The 14,163-nt window shown below is 42.6% G+C and overlaps 1 protein-coding gene across 5 annotated transcripts in view; it reads left to right on the top strand.

Annotated features, from left to right (window-relative positions):
* The window catches only part of BBS1 (Bardet-Biedl syndrome 1), a 125,460-nt gene that overhangs the window by 27,167 nt on the left and 84,130 nt on the right, over nt 1-14,163 (top strand). The window lies entirely within an intron of this gene.

The raw sequence follows: 14,163 nt of genomic DNA, 5'->3' as shown, positions 1-14,163 counted from the left end.
AGCAGAGTGTGAGCCAGGCCTTCTCATCCAACATCAGTGCCTGGCGTCACAAATGCACTTCTACAAGAATAGGTGTGTGTGTGTGTGTGTGTGTAAAGGCGGGTGTCCCAATACTTTTGGTAGATTGTGTATCTGGCAAGATTTACAATGGTGGTGGAACCCTCCTACACATAAATACTACAATTAGGTGGCTGCCATGACGTAGGCCGCTCACCTGCGAAGGGAGGGGTTTGAGGAGGCTCGTCGGAGAGGGTGTGCGGAACACACAAGAGGAGACGGTCGGAGGGTGAGAGGCTCCGACAAGTTTCGGTGCACCGCAGCACGAGTCCGCCGCCGCATGAGCCCGCTCCGACACCCGCCTGCCCACCGGCCAGGACACAATAAGCACCGCCCGCGACGGATCCCCGTCCCCGCTCCCCCCCACGGCCCCCCTGGAGGAATGCAGGGATGCGTGGAGATTAAGAACTGAGCTGTAAGAGGGAGAGGAAAGGAGAGCAGCAACTGAAAACGAGAGGAGCAACATCTAAGAACAGATAAGTCTGATGGCTGTAGACCTGCGCTGTACATTCCGTTTACACATTAATGTCAGAGTGTAAATGTTAAAATAGCAGTAAAAGGCAGGAAACAACAGATCCTATTAGAAAATCCTCAGCTGAATATAATGCTGCAATGCTGATTGATGTTGCTGATGACATTCCCATCCCTCTTTTTTTTTCCCCTCAGTGGTTTGTCTGCACGAATTATATATAATGGACGGTTAACAATATGATGACAGCAGAAGGAGAGATATATGAAAAATATAACTGTCTGGTAAATCCCTCAGCTGTACATAAATAGAGGATAAGGATACACTGGGAAATAACATTTAGAGTACACAATCCAGCTGTAGTCTTCTATTTTTTCTTAGCTGGCGATTATAAGAACTTATGTGGTCAAGTGACGGTTAATTTAGCAGCAGGAAGTTGGGTAACAGCACCTATGATATAAATATGATATAAAAGTTTGTTTGTAAACTTCCTATTTGTCCTGAAGCAGATGGTCAATATGGACGGTCATAAGCATTACTTATAGAGGTCGACCGATATGGGTTTTTCTCTGGCCGATGCCGATATTTAGAAATCATGGCGGCCGATAGCCGATATATGATGCCGATTTTTTTTTTTTTTTTTTTTTTTTTTTTTTTTTTTTTTTTTTTGGGCCGATATGTTAGGCCGATTTTATTTTATTTCTTTATTTTTTTCCTTTTTTTATATATTATTATTATTTTTTTTTTAATCCCCCTTGATCTAACGCACCTTTCCCACTGGGGCGTTTTTCAGGCGCTTTTGGGCTAAAAATAGTGCCTGTAAAGTGCCTGCAAAATGGCTCCCCTGCAGTCTGTGTGAAAGACAGAGTGCTTTCACACTGAGGCAATGCGCTGGCAGGATCTTAACTCCGCGTTTTTTTTTTTTTTTTTTTTTTTTTTAAAAGCCAGCAGCTACAAATACTGCAGCTGCTGACTTTTAAAATAGTGACACTTACCTGTCCAGCGCGCCCGCGATGTTGGCACCCGAAGCCGATCTCTAGATCGACTTGTCGGGTGCTGCCGCCGCCATCTTGGGTATGGGAATCAGGAAATGGAGCCTTTCGGCTTAATTTCCCGGTTCCCTACTGCGCATGCGCGAATCGCGCTGCGCAATAAGGATGGTCCCCACTGCCTCTGGGATCTGTGTGTTTCCCAGCAGGCAGCGGGGCACTTGCGGAAAGGGGCGGGCACTTGCAGAAAGGGGCGTAATCTACGCCCCTTTCCGCAGAGAGCTATCCCGGAAGTGGGTGCAGAATACCTGTACTGTACAGGTATCTGCACCCCCCCTCCCCCCTGAAAGGTGCCAATTGTGGCGCCGGAGGGGGGGGGGGGGTTCCGATGAGCGGAGGTCCACTTTAGGGTGGACCTCCGCTTTAAAAAAAAAAGTCCTGCAAGCAGCACGTTTGGAGTGGTGTATACCACTCCTCCACCACTCCTGCCTATTGATATGAATGGGCACCACTGCCGAAGCGCATGCAATGCGATTTGGCAGCAGTGCTTCATGGGCGCATTTAACCTCTTCCTTGGCCGCTAGCTGGGTTATATGCGCCCCACTAGCAGCCAAATAGCACCGCTAAAATGATGGTAAAGAGCCACTAAAACTTGCGTTTTACCATCAACGCCTGCCCGCTCCAGTGTGAAAGCAGTCTTCATAAGTGATACAGAAAATTTCTTACATTTAAACATTTATTAAACAAAACAAACCTCCAATCAGTTTACTTGTATGTATGATTTTAGATAAAAACAGGTAGTCAAAACTTTTGGACAAAAAAAAAAAAACGGGCTAACTTTACTGTTTTTATTTTATTTTTATTTTTTAAATAGTGTATTTTTTTCCCAAAAAAATGCATTTGAAAGACCTCTGTGCAAATGCCGTGTGACATAAAATATTGCAACAACCGCTATTTTATTCCCTAGGATCTCTGCTAAAAAAATAATTTTCGGGGGGTCTAAGTGATTTTCTGGCAGAAAATACAGGATTTTTACTTGTAAGCAACAAGTGTCAGAAAAGATTTAGTCTTTAAATGGTTAACCACTTGCTTACTGGGCACTTAAACCCCCCTCAGTCCCAGACCAATTTTCAGCTTTCAGCGCTGATGCACTTTGAATGACAATTGCGCGGGCATACAACACTGTACCCAAATGAAATTTTTATCATTTTTTTTCCCACAAATAGAGCTTTCTTTTGGTGGTATTTAGTTACAGCTCGGAGTTTTATTTTTTGCTAAACAAACAAAAAAAGATGCAAAAAAAAAAAAATATCATGTTTTAATAGTTTGTTATAAAATTTTGCAAACGGGTCATTTTTCTCCTTCATTGAAGTGCGCTGATAAGGTGGCACTGATGGGCTGCATTGGTGGGCACTGATGGGCTGCATTGGTGGGCACTGATGGGCTGCATTGGTGGGCAATGATGGGCTGCATTGGTGGGCACTGATGGGCTGCATTGGTGGGCACTGATGGGCTGCATTGGTGGGCACTGATGGGCTGCATTGGTGGGCACTGATGGGCTGCACTGATAGGCATAGTTAAGGCGGCACTAATAGGCACAGATAAGGCGGCACCGATGGGCACAGATAAGGCGGCACTGATGGGCAAAGATGGGCACAGATAAGATGGCACGGATGGGTGGCACGGATAAGTGGCACGGATGGGTGGCACGGATGGGCACTGATAGGTACCACAGATAGATGGGACTGATGGGCACTGATAGGTGGCTCTGATAGGTGGCACTGCTGGGCACTGATGGGCGGCACTGCTGGGCACTGATGGGCGGCACTGGGGTGCAGCACCTTTGAGGCAGATTGGGTGGCACTGTGGGTGGCACTGTGGGGTGGCACTGTGGGTGGCACTATGGGCACAGACGGGGGGCACTTACTTTTACTTATACTTCAGGATGGCACTGCGGGAGGCAGGTGGGCACTGGCAGGTGGCATGTGGTGCCTTGCATTGCTGGCCGTGATCGGGACTGATGTCCCGATCACGGCCGCCGGTGATCGGCTTTTTTTTTTTCTCCTCGCGCTGTCAGCGCGAGGAGGAATAATAGCCGATTACCGGCTCCGTTCTATCACATGATCAGCTGTCATTGGCTGACAGCTGATCACGTGATAAGGGGTCGGGATCGACCCCTTACACGGATCGGTGATCAGGCGAGTCTCACGGACTCGCCGATCACAGAGCGCCCCGCGCGCGCCCCTCGGGGCGCGCAGGCCGCTCGTAACCGGGACGACGTCAATAGACGTAGTCCCGGAAATCTAGGTCCGCGCTAATGCCGTCATTCGGCAATAGCGCGGTACCCAAGTGGTTAAACTGAGAACTTCTACACACAGAGATGACTTCATTCATTCAAGTGTAAACATTGTATCTTTCTGTTCTTTTCTTGGCAGCCTGCCCAGAGAGGAGGAAAGACGTTTCTATGGCAACTTACACTGACTTCTATACAGAAGTAATTTCAAAGTCCCGCTGTAGTTCTAAATCGGCTTTTTATCAGCACAATCCGCCGATGCCGATTAATTAAAAAACGGCAAATATCGGCCGATATATCGGTCGACCTCTAATTACTTAAGTGGACAGCATCAGGAAGTACTAAGGAACAATACTTGGATCAGATAAGTTGGGCAGTCGCCCGGTATCTTTTTTTTTTTTTTTTTTTTTTTCCTCTATCTATATATGATATATATTGTAACAAATGTTAACCGAACAGCAATAAGCAGGAAATTTTATAAAGGATAAAATAAATGGAAAACTATCGAGTCGAACATAAGCAGACGATTACCCTGTAGATGCCCATATAAGGTTACCGGGCGGGACGATGTTAGGAAATGCAGAGGAATAACGCATGGGACTAATAAGTTAAACTACTGCTCTGTATTTTCCTGTGTTTATTTTTGTTTTATTCGGTAAACCCTCTGGCCATCCATTGGAAGTTTACAAAAGATCACCAGGTTGGACAGTAGTACGCCACGTAGAGGATACAACGTCCAGAACTGAGAAGTTTGACTGTTGTACTGGATCTTTTTTTCTTTACTTCTCTGTCTTTTCTTTTTTGTCTTTTCTTTTGTCTACGATTTTCCCTCTTTATTGGAGAGATGAACTATATTCCCATCTGACTGTTTTACTAACATCGTAGCAATAGCTAGGAAATATTATGCACGAGATCTTAGTCTGGAAAAACTTAGCTGCTAACAAGTAGATCACTATAGCGGCTGGCTATAGATGGCTAAGGGTTAAATGGCAATTTATACCCCCAGATAGATATGATTACGGCCGTGAAGGAACATACTTGAGATATTATGCACCTGGAATGTTGGCCTGAGAGCGATATACAGGAATACTGGCGGAAATAGTTAAGGTGGCAGGTGGTTAAAAATATAGCATTCTCCAAATACTGGCGGCTAGTTAAAACAAGAAAATTAGAATCAGGGAAAAAAAAGACTGCTGACTGAGTATTGTTGTTTGCCATTTTTGAAAAGTAAAAACGGAATACCTGAAAAAACTTCCTGCAGGGGAGCAGGGAAGTGTTGAAACTAACAAACTGGGGAAGCGAGTACGTGAGAAAAAGAAAAGCAGTATGAGTAGATCCTCAAAACAAACCGCCAAGGGAGGCGGCTTTAAGACCCCAAAAAATACATCTACTGAAACTACTATAAAACAATACATGACTCAAGGAGCCAGTCCGAGGGGTGGCGAGAAGGAAAAACCACCCCCCAACCTGGAGATGGATAGGGGTACAGGGAAAAAAGTTAGGGAAGCTTCGGACCAATCTCGTGACGAAACGACCACTGAGAGTGAATTGGAACTAAGTAAAGGTGAAGATCAAAGAGTGGATGACCAGGTGATAACAAAAGGGATGATGAGGGAGATGCTTCTAAAATTGGAGAACGTTATAAAATCAGAAATAAGTTTGCTAAGAAGTGACCTGGGACATCTACTAACGCGGGTAGAGGCAGTAGAAGAAAGAATTAATATACAAGCTCAAGACTTAATCAAAGTACAGGAACAAACTAAAGTAGTATATCGAAATCAGAGAAACATTCTTTATCGACTTACAGACCAAGAAAATAGAAATAGAAGACAAAATCTGAGAATACGAGCGGTCACAGAAAATAAGCGGAGCTAAAGGAAATTATAGAAGACATACTCAGCCCAATATTGCGGAGAGGAGGAATTCCCCAGGATTGAAAGGGTGCACCGGGTCGGGAAGAAAAAGATGGAGGAAACTGGAAGATCACGTGACATTATAGTTAGATTCGAACATTATGAAGACAAAATGGAGATCTGGAGGAAACTTAGGGGAATAGCCCCATTAAAATATGCTGGAACTGAGATACAAATCTTCCCAGACCTAGCACCCGAAACTTTGGTCCGGAAACGCCTCTTAAAACCCTTAGGCCTCTTTCACACTGACGTCCCGTTCAGGCCCGCCTGTCAGTTTTTCAGGCGGACCTGAACGGGTGCTCCATAGAGCTCTATGGAGCTTCGGATGTCAGCGGTGACATGTCCGCTGACATCCGACCCGCTCCGATCCGAAAAAGTGTAATGGAGGAAAAAGCTATTTTTCCATCCGTCATCGGATCGGGTGACGACGGGCACTGCGGTCCGTCGTCATCCGATCTCCCATAGGGGAGAGCGGCGCTGTGACAGGTCCGTCCCTGCGCAGTGTGCAGAGACGGAGCTGTCATTTCCCTGCTCAGCGGGGATCGGCGGAGTGATCCCCGCTGAGCAAACGGATATCCACGGGGCGGATCAGAACTGATCCGCCCCGTGTGAAAGGACCCTTACTAGAACAGCTGAGAGCTAAGAATATAAGATAGAGTTTGGGGTTCCCGGCTTGTCTGTTAGCATATAAAGATGGAAGATCGGTTAGGCTGAGTTTCCCAGAAGAGTTAGGAGATTTCTGCGATAAATTGGGAATTCAAGCACCAACTCTTCCAGGCTGGATAGATGTGCACGGGGACATATTATGAGAGCTCGGTTTTTTTTTTTTTTGTTATAGGACAGGAGTGATGGGAATTGGTGCGGGGAGGGGCAGGGAGGAGATTGTAGGTAATCATGGCTGGAGGGTAGGTGGGCCCACTACCCCCCTCCTTTTTGAAGGTTACATCTAAGGAGAGGGGGTAGGGAGGCAGATAGGAGAATCCCCCACCTCGGAACATCAAAGATTTGGAAATGGACAGAGATCTTAGGTCCATCAACAAATCGAGGGCCGAATTATGGCCAAAAAGGGGAGGGGGGGAGGGGGTTGGGGGAGTGGAGAGGGTTTGCGGGTGAGGGGGGGTAATGTCAGTAGTAAAATCCTCAGGAGAAAGAATAAAAAACAAGGTCTAAATAGAAAATATGGATAATAAAACAATGGAGATTAATTTTCTGTCCTATAACGTCAAGGGTCTCAATACAGCAAAAAAAAAGGTATAAAATTTTGGAAGAATTAAAACAATGTAGGGCAGAAGTAATTTTCTTACAAGAGACCCATATTTCATTTACATCAAAGATCAGGCTTTACTCTAAAGATTACCCGAGTTGGTACTATGGCGACACAATTACAAACAGGGGGAGAGGGATAGCAATAGGATTTGGAAAAAATATTCGTTTCGTTCTAGAGGGAAGAGAAACGGACCCAGAGGGTAGATATCTGCTCCTTAAGGGGAAATTTGGAAATATAAGAGATACTTTGATTAACATTTATTCCCCGAATAATAATCCTATAAAATTTCTACAGGGAATATTGGCCAAGGTTCAGGAATTTAAAAGTGGATATGTGGTAATGATGGGAGACCTGAATTTTTGTCTGGATCCTCGACTAGATAGCACGTCCCGTGCACAGGGAAGGAGTAGCGCACAATTAAAAAAAAAAATATCAAAATCTGAGTAATAGTCAATTGGTTGATGTATGGAGGGTACAGCATCCAAAACAACGGGACTATACGTTTTACTCCCCTGTGCATGGGACCTATTCTAGGATAGATTATATCTTTGTGGAACATAGAATATTAGAGGCGGTGCTAGAAACGAGTATTGAAATAACAACACAGTCAGACCATGCTCCTGTAAAAATGAAAATGCAGATCCCTGGCTATAACAATCAAGTTAATAGGTGGCGGCTAAACGAAGATTTAATTTTAAAGAGGGAGGGGAAGTAATAAGGGGAGAATTAGAAAAATACTTCTTAATGAACGAGACTGAGGGGATATCTGGACATGTCCTATGGGACGCCCATAAAGCGTATATCCACGGGATTTTGATGGCCTTGGGGTCGCGGAAAAAAAAAGAATGTGCCGCAAAGAGTAATAAACTAAGGGAAGAAATCTTGAACATAGAACAACAACATAAACAAGGTTTTGTGGATAAAAAAGTATACCTAAAATTATTATCTAAAAGGGAAGAACTACAGAGGTTAATGGAACAAGAAACAAAAAAAGTTTTTAATCAACTAGAGAGAGAGTCCGATATCAAGATTGGAACAAACCCACCAAATACCTAGCCAAAGTGCTTCAAAAGAAAAAAGCTACTAACTATATTGAGAAAATTCTAACGGAATGTGGAGATATGGTGTATACCACAAAAGAAATAGCAGAATCATTCAAAGCATATTACGAGAGATTATACGCAGTGAAAAACAAGGAGAAGAAGATAGACGGGAAAATAAAAGAAACAGAAGCATATCTTAAGAAAGCTAGACTCCCCAAGATTGATGAGATAGATAAAGACAACTTAGATTGCCCCATAACAGAAATAAATAAGGCATTAATGGATTCAGCTCAGGGGAAAAGCCCTGGACCTGACGGATTGACAATTCGGTATTACAAAAGGTTCAAAGAGATTCTGATACCGAGACTATGTAAATATATGAATGGAATCGGGACAGAGTACGAACTGAGTAAGGAGGCATTGATAGCCTCAATTACTGTCATCCGGAAGGAAGGAAAAGATGAGACCAGGTGCTCTAGTTATAGACCAATATCACTGTTGAACGCAGATACTAAACTATTTGCCAAGGTACTGGCAACTAGGATGAAGACAGTAATGAACTCACTGGTACATCCCGACCAGGTAGGGTTTGTCCCTGGGAGGGAGGGTAAGGACAACGGGGTTAGAACCCTATTGGTGCTATCTCAGAGGGAGGAGACGGAACCCCCCGCCTTATTACTGTCAACAGATGCACAAAAGGCCTTCGACAGGGTCGATTGGAGATTTATGTTCCTGACACTTGAAAATATGGGTTTCGGGCCAAGGATGGCCAAATGGATTAAATCATTGTATCATCACCCAAAAGCAACCATAAATATAAACGGGGTTCCCTCCCCTCCCTTTGAGATGGAAAATGGGACTAGACAGGGATGCCCACTTTCACCCCCTTCTCTTTGTACTCGCGCTAGAGCCCCTACTCTCGACAGTCAGAAACAACCCAGAGATAATAGGAATTATGGCGGGCAGGAGGAGCATAAATTAGCAGCATATGCTGATGACGTACTGTTTTATATTAGTAAACCCACAAGCTCAATACCTAGGATAATTGAAGCCCTTGATGACTATGGGAAACTGTCAAATTTTAAAATTAACCAAACAAAATCTGAAATTCTCAATATAAACGTTAGTAAACAAGAAGCACAACTAATCCAAGAGTATTGTAAATTTAAGTGGGTGAAAAAATTAAGATACTTAGGAATAAAACTGGCCCGCACCTTAGGTAAGATCTACCAGCTAAACTACATCCCATTATTAAACGAAATTAGAACGGAAATTAGGAGGGTAGTCAATAGACCTCTATCCTGGCTGGGCCGGAAAAACGTGTTTTAAAATGTTTATTCTACCCAAAATATTATATAAATTTCAGATGATGCCGATTGCAATACCCCATAGTTACTTTCGCAAGATAAAATCTCTAATGAGTAAATATATATGGACCAATAAAAAACCAAGGATCTCCCACACGGTTTTAAAACAAGAGAAAAGCCGAGGCGGACTGGCTGTCCCAGATTTGCAATATTATTATAAGGCGGTAGTATTATCTAGAATTGCCGATTGGGTGAGGGAGAAAAAAGATGAGAAAAGGTGGGTAAGTTTAGAATGCACATATAGTAAAGCACAACTTAGTAAGATAGTTTGGAACCCCCCAAAATTTAGGGTATTAGACCCGGACACGAGCGTGTTGACACGGATTGCACTCAAAACATGGGATGAGGTGTATAAAAGATTGAACGGACACTATAATTCACCTTTGATAGAGTTGAAAGATAATGAGTATTTTCCCCCCTGGTAAAAGGGAAATTGGTGGGAATTGGATAAAAAAGGAAAAATTACAAATAAAAGATATTATGAATAAAGGGAAACTTGTATCACTAGAAGACTTAGAGCACAAGGGATTGACGTGGATTGATGGATGGCGCTATCTCCAGTTGGCTCACTTCATAGAGGGGCTGCCTCAGCCAGTCGGATCCAAAGACGATCTGACTGGGGTGGAGCAGCTCTGTACCTCTGATAAGGTTAAGGGTACAATTTCTAGGATGTACGGGTTATTGTTATCCACTAGTCAGCTGGAGGGGCCTCCATATATAAAAAAATGGGAAAAAGAATTAAGAGCACAAAAAGATAAAGGAACTATAAATAAAATTTTGAAATTAACACACAGTTCGGCAATAGATAATAAAACCGCCGAGATGAATTACAAACTTTTATCTCGATGGTATAATACCCCAGATAAAACTGTTAAACATCAAGAGGGAAGATCGGCTGAGTGTTGGCGGAGTTGCAAAACACTAGGAACAATGACACACTTGTGGTGGGAATGTCCCAAAATTAAGATATACTGGGGGAAGATCTTGCAAATGGTAGAAGAAATGACTAAAACAATGATGAAGGTGGATCCTTGGATGGTACTTTTTCATGGTACAGAGGGAGGGGTTAAACAATATCAAGATACAATCATCCCCCATCTCCTAAATGCGGCGAAAAAACTGATTCCCAAGAAATGGCAGGACGTAGATTGCCCAACGACATGGGAGTGGGTAGATGCCGTTGAAGAAATATTTAATAAGGAAAGTTTAAGGATTGGAGATGTAGGCGAAAGGGCAGCATTTATTAAAAAATGGAGAGGTTGGACAGAATTTAAAAGAGAATGGAGTTATAAAGCACAATTAAGATCATAAGACCTTGTTATGGAAGAAATACGGAAGAGGAAAGTTACTGACACATTAGGGGAGTGGGAGGGCGGGATGGGAGAGGGGGGAAATAATTATAAGGGGCTGGGGCACAAAATATTCTCAATTTAATAAACAAAATAAATTTGAATTAAAACTTTTTAATGAAGGGGAAAAAAAGAAAAGAAAAGGAGAAAAAAGAGAAAAAAAAGAAAATAAATGCAAATAAAAGATATTGCCACAATGATGTGAAGATTAATAGCAAGAGATAGGAATGAACGTAAAGTTGATTTAAGTCTCTCCTTGGTGATTCGCTAAGGTGGTTACAAAAAAAAAAAAAAAAAAAAAAAAAGAAAAAGAAAAAATAAAAATACTACAATTAGACATAAATGTAGTTGAGACGATTTCTCTACATGAAGCAGCGGCATGTTTGGGATTTGAACCCAGACGTTCAGAGATGCTAAGCAGAAGTTCTAACCTCTAAGCCACAGCGCTGCCACATGTGAAAAATACCTACACATAAATACACATAAATATTGCATTTCTTTTGCATATACAGGTGATGGATTTACTTTACTCAAGAGTTATTCTTCTTGATTTATTCTGTGATTATTTTGTGGTTCTTTGTGGGTGAGTGTAGAATACTGATATTACCCTCAAATTTTTTAAATTACATTTTGATTTCTGATGTTGGTACACATATCACAATTATGATTATATGTAAATCATAAAAAGCAGAAAAAATGGAGACTCATTTTAAATTGGTATCAGCAATGGTATGGTTTGTGGTTTGTAAAGACACCTGTGTCAGTTTGGGTAAAAATTGTTGTGAGATGTAAGAGTACAAGTGAAAGTGACAGAGAAAAATATATTTTATCAAAACATTCCACATTCTAGCATTCTTAACCACTACAATACAGGGCACTTTCACCCCCTTCCTTCCCAGCCCAATTTTCCGATTTTCAGAGCTCTCGCAATTTCAATGACAATTGTGCGGTCATGCTATGCTGTACCCAAATTTTATTTTTTGTGATATAAGCGAAAAAAGAGCGGAAATTTGGAAAAAAAAACTATATTTTCTTTTCTATTGTAAAAGAAATCCAATAAAATCAAATTTTGTTATAAATTTAAGCCAAAATGTATTCTGCTACATGTCTTTGGTAAAAAAAAATTTGGTTAAGTGTATAATCATTGGTTTGTGTGATCACGGACATATGTACGCAAATGATCATGTACATATGTGTGCAGGTGATCACGGACATATGTGTGCAGATAATCAGTGGGACATATCTGGGGGACATGTGGTTTTATTATTTGGGGACATTGTGTTTACACTGTGTGGTGACGTGTGTTTTTACTAGACTGGTGATCAGTGAGTAAAAAGCTGTAAAAAACAGCTCATACTCGCTGATCACCAGCCAGCTGCAGCGATACGCTCTCCTCTCCTCAGCGACGACTTCCGTGTGAGGAGAGGAGAGCCTATTGCCTAGCAACCGGCTGTTTGTTTACATCACATGATCATGTAATCAGGAGGGCCAATCGCAGAGCCCTCCTGCCGATCCGAGATGCGCCGTGTCCGGGTTACACGAGCGCATTGGGATCGCGCCGCTGTGTGGGCACACGCGCGCAATCCCCCTACTTCTGAAGGACGTTCAGGAACGTCCACTCAGAAGTAGAGAGCTCCCACCCGGCCGTATATGTACATTGGTCGGGTGGGAAGTAGTTAAAAACAAAATAGTTGAAGTAGAAGCAACAATGTTGCAAAGGAAAATTTATTTCAGAGAAAGATACATTTCATCCCAACATTAAAAGGATTTATTTGGGGAAGTTACAATTTTACCATTAGAATCAATGGCTAAAACTTGCATTGGACTTGGACAGCTCAGATTTTCACTCCCAAAAAATGCTCTTTAATTACTTAAGGACCGCCTCCTGTACATATACATCGGTATTTTGAAGAGGGTTATCTCTGTAACAGCAGCAGCTGCTGCCACAACAGAGATATCCCTCTTTACAGGAGGCAGTCCTGTTTACGATAATGGTGGTCTCCACTGCAGGTTCGCCGCGAGATCACCATTACCGGTGGCGGGAGAGGTGCCACCCCCCTCCCGCTGCTCTCCCGCACCCTGCGCCGCTTATCGGAGCCGTCGGTAGTGGCGGAGGCTATCGGGTCCTGCACATTGCTGGGTATAGAGACGAGGGAGGCTAAGATGGCCCCCACTCATCTCTATACCATAGGAGGGCAGAAGTGACGTCAATGGCGCTTCCGCCCATACCTCTTAACCACTTTCAGACCGGACCATTTTGCTGGTAAATGACCAGAGGTCTTTTTACAATTTGGCACTGCGCTGCTTTAACTGGTAATTGCGCGGTCATGCAATGTTGTACCCAAACAAAATTTGCGTCCTTGTCTTCCCACAAATAGAGCTTTCTTTTGATGGTATTTGATTGCCTCTGCGATTTTTATTTTTTGCGATATAAACGTAAAAAGACCGAAAATTTTGAAAAAAATGATATTTTCTACTTTTTGTTATTAGAAAAATCCAATAAACTCAATTTTAGTCATACATTTAGGCCAAAATGTATTCAGCCACATGTCTTTGGTAAAAAAAAAAGCCAATAATTGTATATTTAAAAGTTGTCACATCTACAAACTAAGGTACGTTTTCTGGAATTTACGCAGCTTTTAGTTTACGACTGCCTATCTCATTTCTTGAGGTGCTAAAATGGCAGGGCAGTACAAAACCCCCCCCAAATGACCCCATTTTGGAAAGTATACACCCTAAGGAAATTGATAAGTGGCATGTTGAGCCCATTGAATATTTTATTTTTTTGCCTCAAGCGATTGAATAATGACAAAAAAAAATATATTTTTTTTTTTTTACACAAAGTTGTCACTAAATGATATATTGCTCACACATGCTATGGGCATATGTAAAATGACACCCCAAAATAAATTCTGCTGCTTCTCCTGAGTACGGGGATACTACATATGTGGGACTTTTTGGGAGCCTAGCCGCGTACGGGGCCCCGAAAACCAAGCACCGCCTTCAGGCTTTCTAAGGGCGTAAATTTTTGATTTCACTTCTCACTACCTATTACAGTTTTGAAGGCCATAAAATGCCAAGATGGCACAAAACCCCCACAAATGACCCCATTTTAGAAAGTAGACACCCCAAGCTATTTGCTGAGAGGCATTTTGAGTCCATGAAATATTTTATATTTTGCCACAAGTTGCGGGAAAATTACAAACTTTAATTTTTTTTTATTTTTTTTTTCACAAAGTTGTCACTAAATGATATATTGCTCACACATGCCATGGGCATATGTGAAATGACACCCCAAAATAAATTCTGCTGCTTCTCCTGAGTACGGGGATACCACATGTGTGGGATTTTTTGGGAGCCTAGCCGCGTACGGGGCCCCGAAAGCCAAGAACCGCCTTCAGGTTTTCTAAGGGCGT

Source organism: Lithobates pipiens, unplaced genomic scaffold, assembly GCF_037356315.1.
Source record: "Lithobates pipiens isolate NorthernLeopardFrog02 unplaced genomic scaffold, aLitPip1_a1.2 Scaffold_10, whole genome shotgun sequence".
Classification (NCBI taxonomy): domain Eukaryota; kingdom Metazoa; phylum Chordata; class Amphibia; order Anura; family Ranidae; genus Lithobates; species Lithobates pipiens.
The sequence above is the reverse complement of the archived record's forward strand: the minus strand, read 5'-3'. Positions and strand labels throughout refer to the sequence as shown.